This window comes from Condylostylus longicornis, unplaced genomic scaffold, assembly GCF_029603195.1.
Source record: "Condylostylus longicornis isolate FDR11 unplaced genomic scaffold, ASM2960319v2 ptg000084l, whole genome shotgun sequence".
In the NCBI taxonomy this organism is placed as follows: domain Eukaryota; kingdom Metazoa; phylum Arthropoda; class Insecta; order Diptera; family Dolichopodidae; genus Condylostylus; species Condylostylus longicornis.
In genome coordinates this window covers 9,286,190-9,303,022 of record NW_026578052.1, presented here as the reverse complement: position 1 = coordinate 9,303,022, position 16,833 = coordinate 9,286,190, and the positions used below count along the sequence as shown (strand labels likewise).

The window sequence follows — 16,833 nt, the reverse complement described above, 5'->3', positions numbered from 1 at the left end:
TACGTTCCGTTTTTCAGTAATTATCGGTACAGCCCAGCTTTCTGAAGAAGAAATTAACGATGACTAATCTAGTGTAAGCTACTTGTATCTTTTTAAATAATATGGAAAATGGGTGTCAGTTAATTTTTACAGATGGTTCACTAGTAACAACTTCAATATCAACGTTAGTAAGTGCAAGAGTGTGTTCTTCTGCAGTCTAGACTAAGACAACTAATATTTTCAGATTATTTATTAAAAAACCAAATTTTTAGAAGAGTTGAATTACTTAAGTACCTGGAAGTTTGCTTTGATAACAAGTTATAATTCACCAATCACTACCACTACATAATCCTAATAACATATAGGGGTTTATTAAGGGCAGGTCTAAGTTATAGGTCTGAAAAATGTTCGGATCTTTCGGTAGATAGGCCGATTTTTCTTTTTGGGCAAGAATTCTTTATAACTTTAAATTTGTTAATCAATTTATTCAGGAAAGTCGGATTTAATTTTATGAAGTTTATTAACTAAAAACAACTATTGAACGACGTGCAGGTCCCATCGAACTTTTATTAGTATTTTCCGTTACTGTTTCAAATTTTATAGCATACTGAAAACTTTCATTAACATTTAACATTCAACCTACATTCTTATAACGTACTTTAATTTGTTGTTATTCTAATTATTTGATTCGGAATTTTTAGAATGCAATAAGGCTTGCTAAAAACTTGTAGGTAAATGCACTTTATTTTTTTCTTTTCTATGCATTTCTTTTATTACAAAATGTCTATGCGTACATTTAAATGTTGTTGTTATTATTATTCCTATATATAAAATGAATTTGAGACAAAAGTATTTTACATACATATATTTGGTTCGTAATACAATGTAGTCAAAACCATATGCAGATATACTTGTACAAGAAATACATAAAATGCATACAAAATGAAAAATTTAGAATTATATGGGGTAGAAAAATATAAAAAAAATAAAATGTCTAGAGAATCCAATTGAAGTAATTGAAAAAAATAAAATAATATGAAAGCAGATTATAGTAAAAACATGGTAAACATTTTGTATGTGCATTAAAGTTTATACCTTGCTGTAGTATGTGGTATCTATGCAGCTCATATAGTACAAGCTCACAATATAAGAAAAGGATAAAAATATACAAGTATTTAATTTATATTAAATAAAATAAAGTTAATCGAAAAATAAATATATGTATGTAAATTTTAATAATATAAGTGGCTGTGGATATTTTATTAAAGTGCAATGAGGGCTCATTGGGCTCATTGCACGCTCTTCTGCTAATATAAAATGAAAAATAGTTAAAAATTCAATCCTTAAAAAAATATTTATTTTGGCCCTGAAATTATAGTGTAAAAACTAAAATATGAAAATATTCTTTTTATTTTAACAAAAGATCAAGGTTTAATTTTCATTAATATGAGATCAAAATGGAATTTTAAATATAAAATTATATATTAAAATGGGATTAATATTTTTAAGAATTTTGGCGGATGAAATAATGTTTTAGAAAAAGAGAAAATTTTTAGGACTGTTCTGTATTATTAAGTATAATGCCATTATGATCCTATCGAGTATAAGGTTTGGAAAAATTAAGAGCTTTATAATGTGTTTTCCTAATTTTCAGAAGTAAATTTATTTACTTCAATGTTAGAGAACTTAACAATATTTGTTTAACAAATATTTCTTAACACTATTTAGAAGTAATTTATTTATGTTTTCAGTTGAAAGGGTGCAACAAGTTCGGTTGGATTTAAAGAAGAGGTTTTATTTTCACTGGAAATACTTCCACACAAATACATATATTCCAACAATTTGATTGAAAGAAAATTTAATAAAGCGCTTTGCGGATCTATAAATACGGTAATCTTTTTTAAAAAACACATTTTTATTAATGATTCTGTCTATAATATAAACCTCTGCTTAAAACCATATAAGTGAGTTATTGACAACTTAATATTAGTATAATTAACATTTTTCTATCATTTAGTATGCAGTAGACAGCGACGGATCTACTATATATGCAAAGTTAGCATTTGCAATGAGCATCGGAAAACAGATTCGCCATTGACAATTTAAAAAAAAAAACTAAGTTTTGACATATAAAAATATTTTCCAATTTTTTTTGAAACCGCAGAGGGCGTCGAATAAGGCGGAACCGTACCTACTCAAATATCGTAGAGTTGTAGTTTTTTAGATTAACCAGAGTAACAGAGCCCCTGGTAAATGAGTCCCTCTCTTTAAGTGTGGGACATGTTCTCCGGCACCCATTCGAAGTCTATCCGCTTGATGTACTCGAGCACACTGTGAGTACCGGAAGAGCACTACTCCGCTGCTGTGAAAGTAAAGCACTACTCACAAAAGATATCACACTCTTCCAGAAGGTGCACCTAAGTCTTTTCTGTTTATGCATAGTAGTATATCATCAGTTCGATTTGCTTACGAGCAAAAAAATGTTCGAATTTTCTACGCATAATACTAATGAGTCCATTCAGTTGAAAATGCGAAACAACTTTCACTAGAAGTGAAGTAAGACCGCTTTCTGTTAAAAGTAATTTATTTCTTGAAAGGGCAGCAGGCAGTTTGCAGTTTTTATCATTAGAAAAAAAATTTAACTTTTCATTATATAATCGTCAATATTTTTTAAAGCAATATAAAAAATTTCATAAAAAATTTTTACCTTTAAAAATTTATTTTATTTATTTTTATTTTATTCTTGGTTATCTAATCATATTTTAATATTTAAGTGCATCATTTATATACTATATACATATATATGTATATATAAACTCATTAAATAATTTATTTTATTAAAATGAACTTAACACTCTCATTTAAATAAAATTTTCTCATTTAATTTTTTTCTCTTTTCTCTTTTTTTTTATTATTTTATTAAAATAAATTTATTGAATTGAAACAAATTGCATTTTATTATAACTGAAAGTAATATTCAAAATGGCAGCACATATGTAAAATAAAATGGTGGCAATGAATTTTTTATAATTTGAAAATTTTTTCAAATTGAATTGAATGCATAAGTAATGATTTTTTTTCACATTCTTTTTTATTGAAATTTATTTAATTTTGTTGTAATATTTACACGTATTTATTTAAAAAAAAAAATTATGAATATTTAATTAACTTTATTTACAAATATTTTTATAACACAATTTTTTTATTTTCTAAATTTTTCACACTAATTTATATTTGCTCGTATATTCACAATTTATTAAAAAAAAATTTTTACATTTTTTAATAAAATTTTCACACTCAAATGAATTTAAATTTTCATTTTTCAACAAAATAACTATAAAGAAAATTATTTATCTTGATGAAATTTCACAAACACACATTTCATACATATTTCTAAATTTAATAAAATAAAGATCATATAATTAATAAATTAATTATCCTTGATTTAGTTGCAATTAATTGATAATCCTTGTAGGTGTTTTATAAATCCAAAATGATGTCCTTTAATAATCCTTTTACATGTTAATTAAGATGAATTTTGTGCTTTTAATTGTGAATTTAAGAAAAACCGTATTAGATTAGAACGTTTAATTCGCGATTAAATTAATTATTTAAATCCATTTTAAATAATTAATTAATTTAATTGAGTTCAATGCGCGAAAGAAAATTGTATACCAATTACATAATTGTTAAATTATTCTAAACGATATTTCATACCGTAGAAATTAATAAAAAATTCGTGTTAATTGTAAAAATTTCAAAATTTTTGATACACGCTCGAAAAAAGTCAAAATGGCGTTCGAATAACGGATAAGAATATATTTGTTGCTAGAACGTTCGCGACGAGTTACTTGAGTTTTTATTTGCTGCATACACGACGACGGATAAACTTTAAATGATTTTTTAAAATTGAAAATAATTTTAAATTGTTAGAACATTGCAACCATTTTGAATTTATTTTTGTTTTTGCTTTTTCAGTTTTGATTTAGTAAAATACATTTATGAGATTATTTAAATTTTAATGGGATTTTTTTTTTTAATTTATTATTTTGTAAAGAAATTGGCTTATGAAAAATGTTGTAAGTGCTAGTCCACCAAGTGCTATTATCAGTTGTCATTTGTGAGAAAATGCAGTTTGAACGTACTGGAGTAGAAAAATTTTTTGAATCCGGGTTGAAAATTGTTAGAGTAATTCGAAATTAGTTTTAATTATATTAGTTTGACGTACTTACATTTAATAGCAGTAATCGATTTATCCCGAATTTAAAATTGTGAGACCTTTTCATGGCAGTGCATTTATAAAAAAAAATTGAGGTGCAAAAATTTGAGCAAACATCTTCGGCAGACTAATATACCAGTTTGTGTTTAATTGTTTCAAATACTGACTGTGTCGGAACAAAGGTTAAAACATGTAATAGTTTTTATATGACGCAATATAGATCTTTGAACATGCATTAATAAGAAATTTTGAAGCCTTACCTTCTGTACGAATGAATATTTTTCGAAACGTACTGATTTCTATACAATCCACAATGCGGTATTCTTTTTGAATTGTAACTTTAATTTTTGAATTATATGGGCATTCTATTATGTGTGTATATATATTAAACAAAAATTATTTAAGAGAAATTGAAAGGGATTATGATAATCTTCTGTAATATGTCATTTCGTTATTATGTTAAATAACAAAAACAATAGAATTATAACAGTAAATTTAGAAAAGAATAAAAAAAAATCAGAAAAAACGCTCCTCATTCTGTTGATTTGTTTTAAATTGAGTATAGACCAAAACGACAGTAATAATTTAAAGATGGCGGAATCGTGATTTGTATTGTAGTAACGAGCGACTGAGCAAAGCAATGGATATTGTACTATACACACATACATACGCAATATGAATTCAATGTGAATTTTCTCAATGCTTAAAATGTTTTCTATATAATTTTCATTGTTCATTGTTTATATTTATATTTTATTCTATTTATTTTTGATTGTTATTTTAATATAAGTAAAAAAAAATTATTTTGTTATGATAAATTTTTTATTATAAAATATTAAGTTAATTTTCTAAATGGTAATAAAAATATTATAAAATTTATTTAGTATACTCATTTGTTATGCATGTGTGATATATGAAGGTGTAGGTACTGTAATTGACCGTTTAGCTTTTGTAACAGAGAAGTGACTTATGAATTTTTAAAAGAAGTATGATGATTATTATATATTTAACGGAACTCAGATGATATTGTTTAAAGTGTGAAAAATAATTAGTGTAAATTAAATGGGATTTCTGGATATAAATTCCAAAGGCAATTCTTGATCTAATTAACTAGAATCTAGATCTATTTAATTAATATAATGTATGAAAATGTAAACTTATGTAAAATGTAAACCTTATCTTAAAGGTAGAGAAAATACGGAAAATATAATTGCAATTTCCTTCTGGGTATTAAAATTTTCTTTTTGTAATGCTACGAGAGGGATTTATGCGAAGAAGTGAGATTTATGTAAGGGAGCGGGTATAGGAATCAGTTAAGTCGTCGGATCTATGCTCAATGAGAGGGCTTTCTTGCCTCAATTTACTTCCCGTGGCTGTTGCATAAACTTTGCTTAATGGTGGTATCCATGAAATTTAATACGATTTTTTCTAATTAATGACAAAAAGAGAAAGAGAGAAAATGACACTTGTGTTATGTCAAATTGTTATTTATTATTCCGGTTACTGATATATTAAAAAAAATTTCCTTAAATTATAATAAGGAAATGTACTGAATAGCAATTTTATATAATTTTTCTGTTTTTATACAATAATAAAAAAAAGTAATGTTAAAAGAAATGTTGTTAAATTCTTTATTAAATAAGTACCACCTCATTAAGAGGAGTAAAATATTTCTAAATTACTTTCTTCAACTTATAATATTATTAATAAAATAAGCATTTTAATAATAAATTAGAAAGTGACATATTGAAATTGTTTAATATTCTCATTAGACTTTTGCTGATATCTTCTTCTATTTCAATTTACAATATTTTTTATAATTTTGTTATATGTACATGTGTGTACGATATGTAACATTAACATGACTTTATTAAATTGTTATACTATCGTGACTTAATTATTTTCATGATCATTTTTTTGCATGCCCAGTATGCATGAACTATTTGTTCACACGTTTTTTGTGTAGCATTTTTATTTTAAAAATAAGGAAAAACTCGGACACTCTTATTTGCTTGACCAAATAGAGTTGGTTTCTCTGGAGCCTTGATGGCTAAAAATGACTGGTGGAGTCGGTGTCCAAGAATGGCGCATTCTCAGAAATTTGTGGGGCCCTAGGGAGCGAGAAAAGCGACGATCTCGCTTAGTCGTCCAGACTTGAGGCTAACGGTTGGAGAGCTCACAGGACATTGTCTGACTATGGTTGAGTTGAAAGCTGTGTTGTCTTTGCTTGGAAAAATGATGAGACGGCAGAGTGTCTTCTATGTGAGTGTAAGACTGTAGCCCGCTTAAGGCTAAAGTGCTTCGGTCGTGGCCTTTTGAGAATTTAATGTCTAAAACGGAGACAATGAGAAAATTTTGACTGAAGTCTGTAATTTTTCAATTTGACATTTGATTGGCACTTTGTCATTTAAGTTCATATGACATTTCACATTTTAGTCGTTCGTGCTTAATAAATTCCCGCGATAGTGTAACGTTTTTAAAAGACTTTTTAAAAATGGTGTTTTTCCAGATTTCGTAGACTGCCTTAGTTAAGGTCATTGTTCTTAAATTCATAAATAAATTGGTCTCAGTAAAATTCTCGAATTATTTTTGATTAACAAAAATTCAAGTTAAATCATTTTTTCTTCGTATTTTAAAATTTAAATAAACATGAATTCCATGAATTGAGATTAGCTTATAAATAGTAATTTTTTATTACTCGTATGCCATTAAAAAATGGCATATAGTTAATTTTCAAATTTTATAAATTATCAGTGAACCAAAAGTTCTAGAAAAACTTCAATGAATTATTTTTCTCTGAATTCTATAAAATGTGCGATCTATAAAATGAATGAGTGGCGATTCTCTCCGGAAATTTATCTTAGAATTATGAATAAATTATAATGTCTTTGTAATTATTTATGCTTTATATTTTATTTTTTTAATTTAATTCAATAAAAAAAATGTGCTCCATTTTTAATAAGAATACAATAAAGAAAAAAAAAAATAAATCAACTTCATTGTTGAATTTTGCCGGTGTGTTTCCAATGAAATATTTTTGCAATCTAAATTTTCTTGTTCTTTCATTTTAATTTAATGAACTTTGAAACTTATATTCACAATTTTTCCATTTTCTTGATTCTTAATTTTATTTTTTATTATTATGTCTTTTAATGATTCTTTAGAAAATATTTGAATTAATTCAAATGAAACCGGAAGATAAGAAAAAAAATTTTGCATATAAACTCCTATATTTTTTAATTTAGTGGCAATGGCAGTGAACTGAAGAAGAAGGAGGTTAGATATATTTTCAATTAAATTACAATATAATAAAATGAAAGAGCTGTGTAAGTGGATTAAAAAATGACAAAATGAATTGATATTGTTCCGTCAAAAAGAATTTTCTGACAAAAAAAATCTTGAACTTTGTCATCAATTACGTATGGAAATATTTTTAACGGATAAAATGCGATTTTTAATTCAATTACTTGTTAATTTCTTCAATTATTCGAGTGTTAGTAAATAAATGAAAATGATGCCCTTTCTTGTCAGCGTATCTCCAGTTCCCGTGGATACTAGAAGGAAAAGCATTTCTTTAAATACTAGAATAGAAATAGTAAATAATATAGCAGTGAGAGGGTCACAAAAATGGCCCTACTGGGCGATATAATGAAGATTCTTTTCTTCCCTAAGAATGATCTCTCCTACTGATACAACTCAGGGCATAGAATTCAATATGTATTCAATATGTATAATTCAATATGTTTTAGCTTGAAATATTTATGGTTTTAGATTCATTTGTGTGGAAGGTCACAGCTCCAGGACACAGTTGTGGACCCTGCACGTCCCAGATTCACAAATTTTCAAAATGATTATTAAAAGTTGCTTTAGACGAATGCTAAATTATTGATAATTATCAAAAATATCTTAATTAAAAATGCGTACAGAGAACTCAATTGATATAATTTAAGTATATTAAAGGGTTTAAGTATTTAGTAAGTGTTTAGTATTAAAAGTATTTTTACGTATTCTGTTCAAGTGACAATTAATATATATGCATTATTATAATGTCACTATTATTAAATAATTCCTTTATTTGTTTATGTGTAAGATCAATAAATCTTCATCTTAATTAAATAGTACTAAAAGTGAATTTTATAAGTACTAAAAGAAAAAAAAAAATCAAGACCAAATATTTTGTATTCAAGAGTGTGTAACATGCACATATTAACAAAAATTCTTTTATTATATTATTAAATTGCACCCCTATTTTCTCTATTATTCCCCATATTCGTTTAAAATATTAAACGAATTTTTATTATATTAAGTATTGCCTACATATGCCCTATAAAATAATGTATAAAGAAGACCTTTAAAATATAAATTTAATAATGATTAATATTTATATGGAGAACAATCAATTCAACGGCAGGGACAGCAAACAAAAACAAAAAACATGGAAATCAAAACAGAAGTACCTACTTTAAAATTAATTTTCATAACATAATAACGTTCTACATTACGACTTTGTTTTTGTGTATATGTGCATGAAGAGGAAGATTCATAATCCAAAAGCATAAAAAGTTTAAAGAGGAACGAGTAAAACAAAAAAAAAAAATAGTGAGAGATAGAAAACAAGCAATGCTAATCTGATGCAAATTTTCCAATTAAGAGTTCATTGCTTTCAGTATACAACATAAAAGAATTGCCGAGACAATTTCTAAAAAAAAAAAATAACTGAACGAAAACTATAAAAGCAAAAATTAAAACAATAAAGGGAAATGAAAGAAAGAAAGAACTAATCCCGATAATTGGGATTCACAAAAACTATTTAGACTGTCAACTTTACTGAGGATTTGAAAATAAAATAAAGTCATTCAATATAAAATTTGCATTAAAGAAAGTTGTGAAGTTGTTGTAATTTTGGTTATTACAGCTATACGTTATGCTTTTGTGCACGAAGATCTACAAGTGCAATTCTTTTTGGATGTTGAGGTGGAATTTCAGATCTTATAATTAAGGAACTTTTTGTTTTTAAGTCATCTAACCGTCTGATAATCCGTCTGATAATTGATGATAAATCCGCCCTCAAAATTTTGAGCCCGACTTTTTCGACAAATCTTTTAATTTATTTTTCTATATTGTTGCCGTACGTTATTTGAGTAACATATTTGATATTGAAGCTCCAAGTATTTTTGTTCTACTTTTTCTGGTTTATACTCAAAAAATTGAAGAAGACGGTATCTTTCATGTTTCGTGACAGTGTTTTATATGTACAGTACCCTTCGTTTTATCCACTACTTACCATGCTTACTATAGTATCAAATATCAGGATTCAGGAGTGAGTGTCGATCTACTGCTGCAAACATTGCACTAACTTTGCTCTCATACTCAAACATATATATTTATTGTATGTATTGTTGTCTCAGTTACTTGCTAGTTCTCTGCTGCTACCTTAAATTTCTCTTATATTTATTTACATTTTCTTAGCGCTTATTCATGTATAGTGAGAGATTATTGAATTAAACTTAAATCTGATTTGTAAAATTAATAAATATTCTTATAAAATTAAATAAATTGAATCCATACTTTGAATAGAACTGCAATTTAAGAGTGGAAAATTTAAATTATAACTATAAAAATAAATTCTAGAGTTTTGTTTAAGTTGTGAGAATTAATTTATTGTTTGGAAAAAAAAGTTCTGAGATCTTTCTTATCCTTTTACATCGAGTTCTTATTTCTTATAATTATTAATACTTTTATGGACCCAATCATTGAAAAACAAAGACAAAGTACAAAAACTAAATGTCAATTCAATCGAATTTTAAGATTTTATTTTGGAAATTTCATTTTTCACTTTTTTCGTACCAAAAAATTCAAGCATGAATTACAAATATGACAATTATTATAAGGAGAAGAGCAGGAAAATCCAAAAAGAAAAAAAAAAGAAGCAAACACTTTTATCAGCTCTTCTTGTTGTTTTTATTTTATTTTTGGAATTTTCCTTTTAATAAGCAACTACATACATACAACAGCACATTTGTATAAGAACTTTAAGATTGAACAGTCACACATACAGTTAGATCAGTTTTATATATTAATAGTAATTTTAATTAAATGTAAAGAAGAGTGCAGAGTTATGTTACTGTTGATTTGTATATGAGTGTGCAAAATTTTATTATTGTGAGGCAATATTAAATGCTTAAGGGAACAAGAAAAAGAAAAAAACAGAAAATTTGTAAGTAAAATAAAGGTTTCATACATCAGTATCATTACACTCAAGACACTATGTTGGTGAGGAGGGGTTAAGAATTTCATAAAGCAAACAGACAAAAAATATAAAAGAAAAATATCAGGACATTTTCTTAAATTAGAATTCGTGCAATAATTTTTAATGAGAAATTCGGTTTGTTTTTTTTTTTCTCTCTTTCGTATATTTTGTTCTATGCTCATCATTATCATTCTCATCTCTGTTATACAAAAAAGTAAAAAAAGAAAAATGAAATTTAAAAATATTTACGGTAAATATTTCTAATAATAATATAAGGTATGATTCCCTGTGTATGTGCGTATGTATTTGAGACAAAATACCATTTATATATATGTGATATTATTATTATAGTACTTGGGTATTTCAAATAAAAATATTTTTCTTAAAATTCAGATTCTATCCTTGTTTCTTCAGGGTTGAATCTAATCTCTTAACTTTGATTTGATTTACATTTTATACCATATACGTACATACATATTACTTATGGTTACTGCTGCTATTACTGCCAAGGTGATAGCTGCACATATTTTATATTATTTACATTTTCGTATATATATATATATCTGTTATACATTAATGTTATACATTAAAAGAGAGGAAAACAAGTATTTTATTCTCTCATTTTTTTTTTGTTTTTTTTTATAGGTTAAAGATGATGAAAATAAACATCTGGATTATTGTAGCTTGCCTTATGAGTTTTTAATCTTGATAATATGGTTTTTGTCGTTTGATCATTTGATAAATACAATAATGGTAAATATGTATAGAAGATATAAAATATAAGGAATGTATATATAGGACCCAATCTGATAAACAGGAATCAAAATCATTATTATATAGAAAGAAAAAAACAATTTTATACGAAAAAAGTTTACTTAGAATAAAGTAATATTGCTGTGGTGGATTTCCAAAAAATTATTTTCTGTAATTATTATGGTAGATATAATACAATAAATAGGTAGAAAATATTTTTACACACCTCTTAATTTATTTAAATCGATTGGTATAACGAGAAAAGAACAATATAAAATAGGTACCAAAAATATTATACAGATGCCTAATGATAATTTTCTTCTCTTATATACCATTATATTAGAGTATAATATAATAGTAGGTATTAAATGTGTTTACATTTTAGTTATTAATTGCTCCTGTTTATGGTAATGATTACAAATTAGGTTCACGATATAAGTATAATTATTGTTTAGGTAAATATTATTATCTTGTGTTTATTCTAATTTTTTTTTGTTTTTGCAAGGATATCGTAATTTCGCATATAAGAGAGAAGAAAAAAACTCACACTAATATTTTTATCACAAGAAGAAAGAAAAAAATGGAAAAAAAATCAAAGAAAAAAAATAATAAAAATAAAATTATAAAGAAAATTTATAGTTGTAATTAAAAGAGAAATATAATGAGAGGAAGACAAACAGAGAGAGAGAGAAAGTTTACATTTATTTAACTACAAGGTAAATTCGTAAATGAAAAGAGGATGAATGCAAAACAATGACACACAATAAAAATAAAAATAAAAGAATTTACATTAGAGAGAATGTGGTTAGTGGTGACACTAATTTTTATTTACATATCGTATATATTAGTTGGTGTGTATTATCGAGAGATTTAATATGTAAATAAATATATAAGTATGCATTATTATTGTTGTGTACTTTGAACTTAAATAAAGTTAATTTCACTTAAGACTTATAATGTTGCATTACTGTTGTTCTTGGTACAATACTAAATTTGTTTTGTGGTCGCTGTTTTGCGGTGAAATTTTAATTGAGCATAGCATAAATAATTGGGATTAAAATTAGAAAGGTGTTGAAATTTAGTGTAACGTTTAATACCAATCGGATGGTATAAAAAATTTTACAATGGTATTTTCTTTATCTCGCATAATTAGTCTTAAAGATTAATTTTTCTTTTCCCCTCAAAAAATAATTTTTAAATAGGACCGTCATGTGTTAGGATCACTATCAGTATAATTATAAAGTTCAAAAGAGAATATGAAAAATTTATGTTTGTTTATTTAATTGTAATTTTCATAATTTTTATTTTTAAAAAAATTATGATTTTAATTTCATTTGTTTATGATTAAAATTTTTCTATATTTTAGTTTTCAGAAAGAGCAACGAGGACCTTTGTATAATAGAAAACCAGGATTATATTGACAAAGCAATATTGAAAGAAAAAGTGTTATGGTACCTGAACGATCTACAAACATTCGACGTAAATACAAAAGGTCACAGAGTGAAAACTAGAATAAGAAATTAAAGAAACAATGTAAAACAAATTAAAGAAGACTTATAGGATATTTTTGAAGAAGCATATCGTAAAACGGTAACTACAAGTCTCTAAAACTTCAACGTAATAATTTAATATCCTTGTAGATAGTACGGCAGCAATTGGAGCTCTCGAATCCTACCCAGGTTAGTCAGTTTTGTCTTCAAAGTGTTACTAAACGCACTTTGCCTTTACTATATGAACAACTGTCTTACGGGGAGCTTGAAGCACTTTGGAGTACGGGGATCCTGACCTAGTGAATGGATCAGTGCATCTTCTGTTGGAGCAATTTATTAATATTATATACATAAAGAAACTAAATGGGGACGACATTTTCTGGATGGGATGTCCAGAACGCTGTGGTCTTGTAGGAATCAGAGGAGAATGAAGTCGCTGTTTGAATGCGGTTGGAATGGTCTCAACCGGGGCACTGTTTCTTGAGTAAAAAAAGGCAAGACTAGGTGTCGATACAATGGATGTGTGTCGGGTATGTCGGGTATCTCCGATGTGGAAAAGGAAGCGGATCTTAGGTAGTGGATGTTCTTCTTCTTGGCCTTGTGCATAGGTTTCATGTGTGGGTGGCACTGTGGGGTTCTCCTCTCTTATTAAGAGTTAAGATATAATTTGAAAAAAGTTCATAAACAGACATTAGGAAATTTTCTAATGTCTGTTGCAAAATATACACAGTACTATTAAAAATACACGTTTTTACAGCTGACGTAGCTTCTGTAAACTGTTTACTTTTATATACCTATTCAAAGCAAAAATTAATATTTCATTTCTTAAATCCGAAGTCAGATAAAACTATAAAAGGCCGAATACAAACATCAACAATTTTTATATTAATTTAAACAAAAAATAATTTATTGATTTTAGTTTTTTAACTTTCTGATTACCATAATTATTGTGAATATTTTTATTTGCTTAACAAATTGTATAACTATTCGTATATTCTTGTGCGACATCATGACGAAGATTCGAAATTAGTTTTTCATTTTTTCCTCTTCAATGAATCAGAAATTAAAAACTCTTTGATAAGGCGTCATCAATAGAATTAATTTAATAACAAAAAAAAAAATGTCAGAAAAAAAAGAATAAAGGTTATGATATTAAATATTAAATTATTATGATTTTCTTTTGTCAGTAATTTAAACTTAGATCTTAATTAATTAATTACTGCAATATTAAAAAGACTTAAGAATTTTCATTTATATTTTGTGTTTTATTTGCACATCAACTGTACAAATTCGTATATAGTAGAATCTACAGGGTCGTACATCTTTTTAATAAAATGAAATTTAAAAATTATGTCATAATTGTTTGAATCATTTTTGCATCAAAAAATATAAAATATGTAATATTATAAATCAGTAATTAATTATTAAAATTTCTTATTTGATTGTGTGTGTAATAGCTATATTGTTGTCCTTGTACTATGGTACTTGTTATACAATGTACATATATAAATATTTATTATTCATTCGAATATTAAGTGTATTTGTCACACTATATTATAATTTATAATAAAAAATTAAATTGGGCAATCTTAAAAAAAAATTGGGTTAATAAACTTTCGGCAAAAAGAGTTTATATTCTTCTTCTTTTGATTCCATTTTATACACTTAAAATATCATAATTTTTGTATAGAAATATTATAGACATTAATTTATTTATATGTAAGTTTTTATAAATGATTCACAATATAATTTTCGTCTCGCAGACATCTTCAACAGCAACAACAGATTATTTTTTTATATTGTACACAATATTGTTAATTGAATTTCCGTTTAATTAAGTTCATACGTTTTTGCGTGTAAACATGTCTTCTAAATAAGAATATTTGTGTCTATAGTACATAATTTTTCATATTATTGAGGTATGTTAAAAATCAGATTGAACTTGCAGTATAATATTTATGCCATGTTATAGTGTTTTCGTTTTATATTAATATAATAAATTTAAATTAACTATTTATTGATGCTTATATTTATATAAGATTTAGATGAATAAAATATTTAATTCACTAATTTATCAGCTATATTACAATAGTTATGACTATTGAGTAGTCAGCTATATTAAAATATGTCTGACTTTCGATGGGGTTGAAATAAAGTTTTATAAATTACTCTTGTAATTGAATTTTCTATATAATTATGTAAATATAAGATGCACATTTTCATATTGTTATTTGAAATTTACTGTAGTTCATTAGTGAAATGGAAGTGACCAACAAATAAATTTGATTGTTTTTGCTGAAAATAATTAATTTTAATTACAATTATTTTAGTAACCACCAGGTTCAGGGATACTTTTGGACACTTCAAAAATATTCAACGTAGATCTGTAAACGCACAAACTGAAAACTAAGTTTTGTCATCGAGGGAAGCCGTAAAAATAACCAAAAAATAAGCTAAAATGAAGATTACAAGTGAAAGTCCTGTTTTATAATTAACATTAACATTTTTTATAATTAATAGTAAAAAAAATTATATAAAAATTACAATTTTGCATATTTTTAGGTGCTGTGAACGAATTTTATATGCGGATACATTATAAAGAATGAAAATGAAAGACCAAAACGGAGCTCTTGATGAATTATATAAGACGCTACTTCAAGGGAGCAAAGGGCGATATTATTAATTTGTTTTAGTATACGTAATTTAATTTAGAAAATAAGTACATAATTGATGACATTGAATTATTTTGCGTTAAATAACATCTGACAAGATTGCTTTAATAAAATAAAAAAACACTAATATTACATTCAAGACTAATTAAATACACAATTAACTACACAAATTTTATTATTATATTTACGTGCAAATATATATTTAAAGTTAAATTATTGTTCTTACCATTAAATTTGTTTAAATTGAAAACTTTTCTTCGTAATTATTACAGCAAATCAACAATATTCCATTTATAAATTTTTAAAAAATTTCCAAGTTTCGCATAATTGAATTTATTATTAATAGCTATGTTTAAATAAATCTTCTATATTTTTGTTATTTTTGCTCTTTTTTCTCATAAATTGTAAACAAAATTAAAAATAAATCAAATAACTTTTATTGTAAAATTCATTTAAAATTTCCTATTATTAAATTATTATGTATTTAAAAAATTAGAACAAATAATATACTTTAGTTTTGCTAGTTTGAAATGGCCTTCATCTTTTGCTAATACTAAAAACAAATAATTTATTTAATATTGTATTTTTAAATACTTAGTTTTATACTAGAACTTCGGTAATTTTATACAGATTACAAATAAGTTTTATTTCCTCTTTTTTTTGAAATTTACACATTTTATATTTTTTTATATTTATTTTCTAATAGATAAGAAATATGTAGTAAGAAACGCAGTCTAATGCAATCTAATCTTATAATAAACGTAAAATGCAAGTTAAATATAGTTTGAATAATGAATTGTATAATTAAGTAAACAAAATATTAATTTTCGAACAAATTTACACTATAATAATAATTTTTTTTGTGTTAAACATTTTAATCACTTCAAATAACATCATAAACATTTCATTCAAAAATTTTAATTTTTTATTTTGAAATAATATTTTTCAATTTATTCGAATTTTAAATAATTCTCGATTCAAAACACTTTAATTTATTTCGATTCGTTTAATTGTTTCATAATTTTAATAAAATTTAAAAAAAAATGTTCTTGTTTAATTAATTTAAATAAATAATTAATAAGAAATTTTAAATATTACAGAACAAATACAGCTGATTTTTTAAAAAAAATTCAAATAAACCGGTGATACGCGCTCTCTCTACCGTTTTAAAAGAATTTATTTTCTAAACTGATTGTATTATGTTCTATGAAAGCTTAAAAAAGTCTCTAAGCCAAAAGCTACTGCAATGGCTGATTGAGCTAAATATTATAATTTATGTAATCATCTCACATTTATCAATTGTTTGTTATTGTGTACAATATTTAACTTAGTGGTATGCTCTTAATACAATATGCTCACATGATTTATATGTAGGTGTTTATATGAACGTAAATATTTTTTTTTGTATATAGTCAAAATTGTTATCATAATTATCACATGTAATAATAAAGTATGAACTCTTTTATAGGT

The 16,833-nt window shown here is 25.3% G+C and overlaps 1 protein-coding gene across 4 annotated transcripts in view; it reads right to left on the bottom strand.

Annotated features, from left to right (window-relative positions):
• Positions 1-15,674, bottom strand: part of LOC129613448 (axotactin) — a 138,074-nt gene extending 122,400 nt beyond the window's left edge. For 3 of the 4 annotated variants that reach the window (XM_055527520.1, XM_055527518.1, XM_055527521.1), the window contains exon 1: positions 2,687-2,725. The gene's annotated coding sequence lies outside the window, so the exon portion shown is untranslated. Of the gene's footprint in view, positions 1-2,686; positions 2,726-15,589 lie in introns of those variants that run through there. The other variant, XM_055527519.1, reaches the window with a different exon arrangement.
• Positions 15,675-16,833: the final 1,159 nt, after the last annotated feature.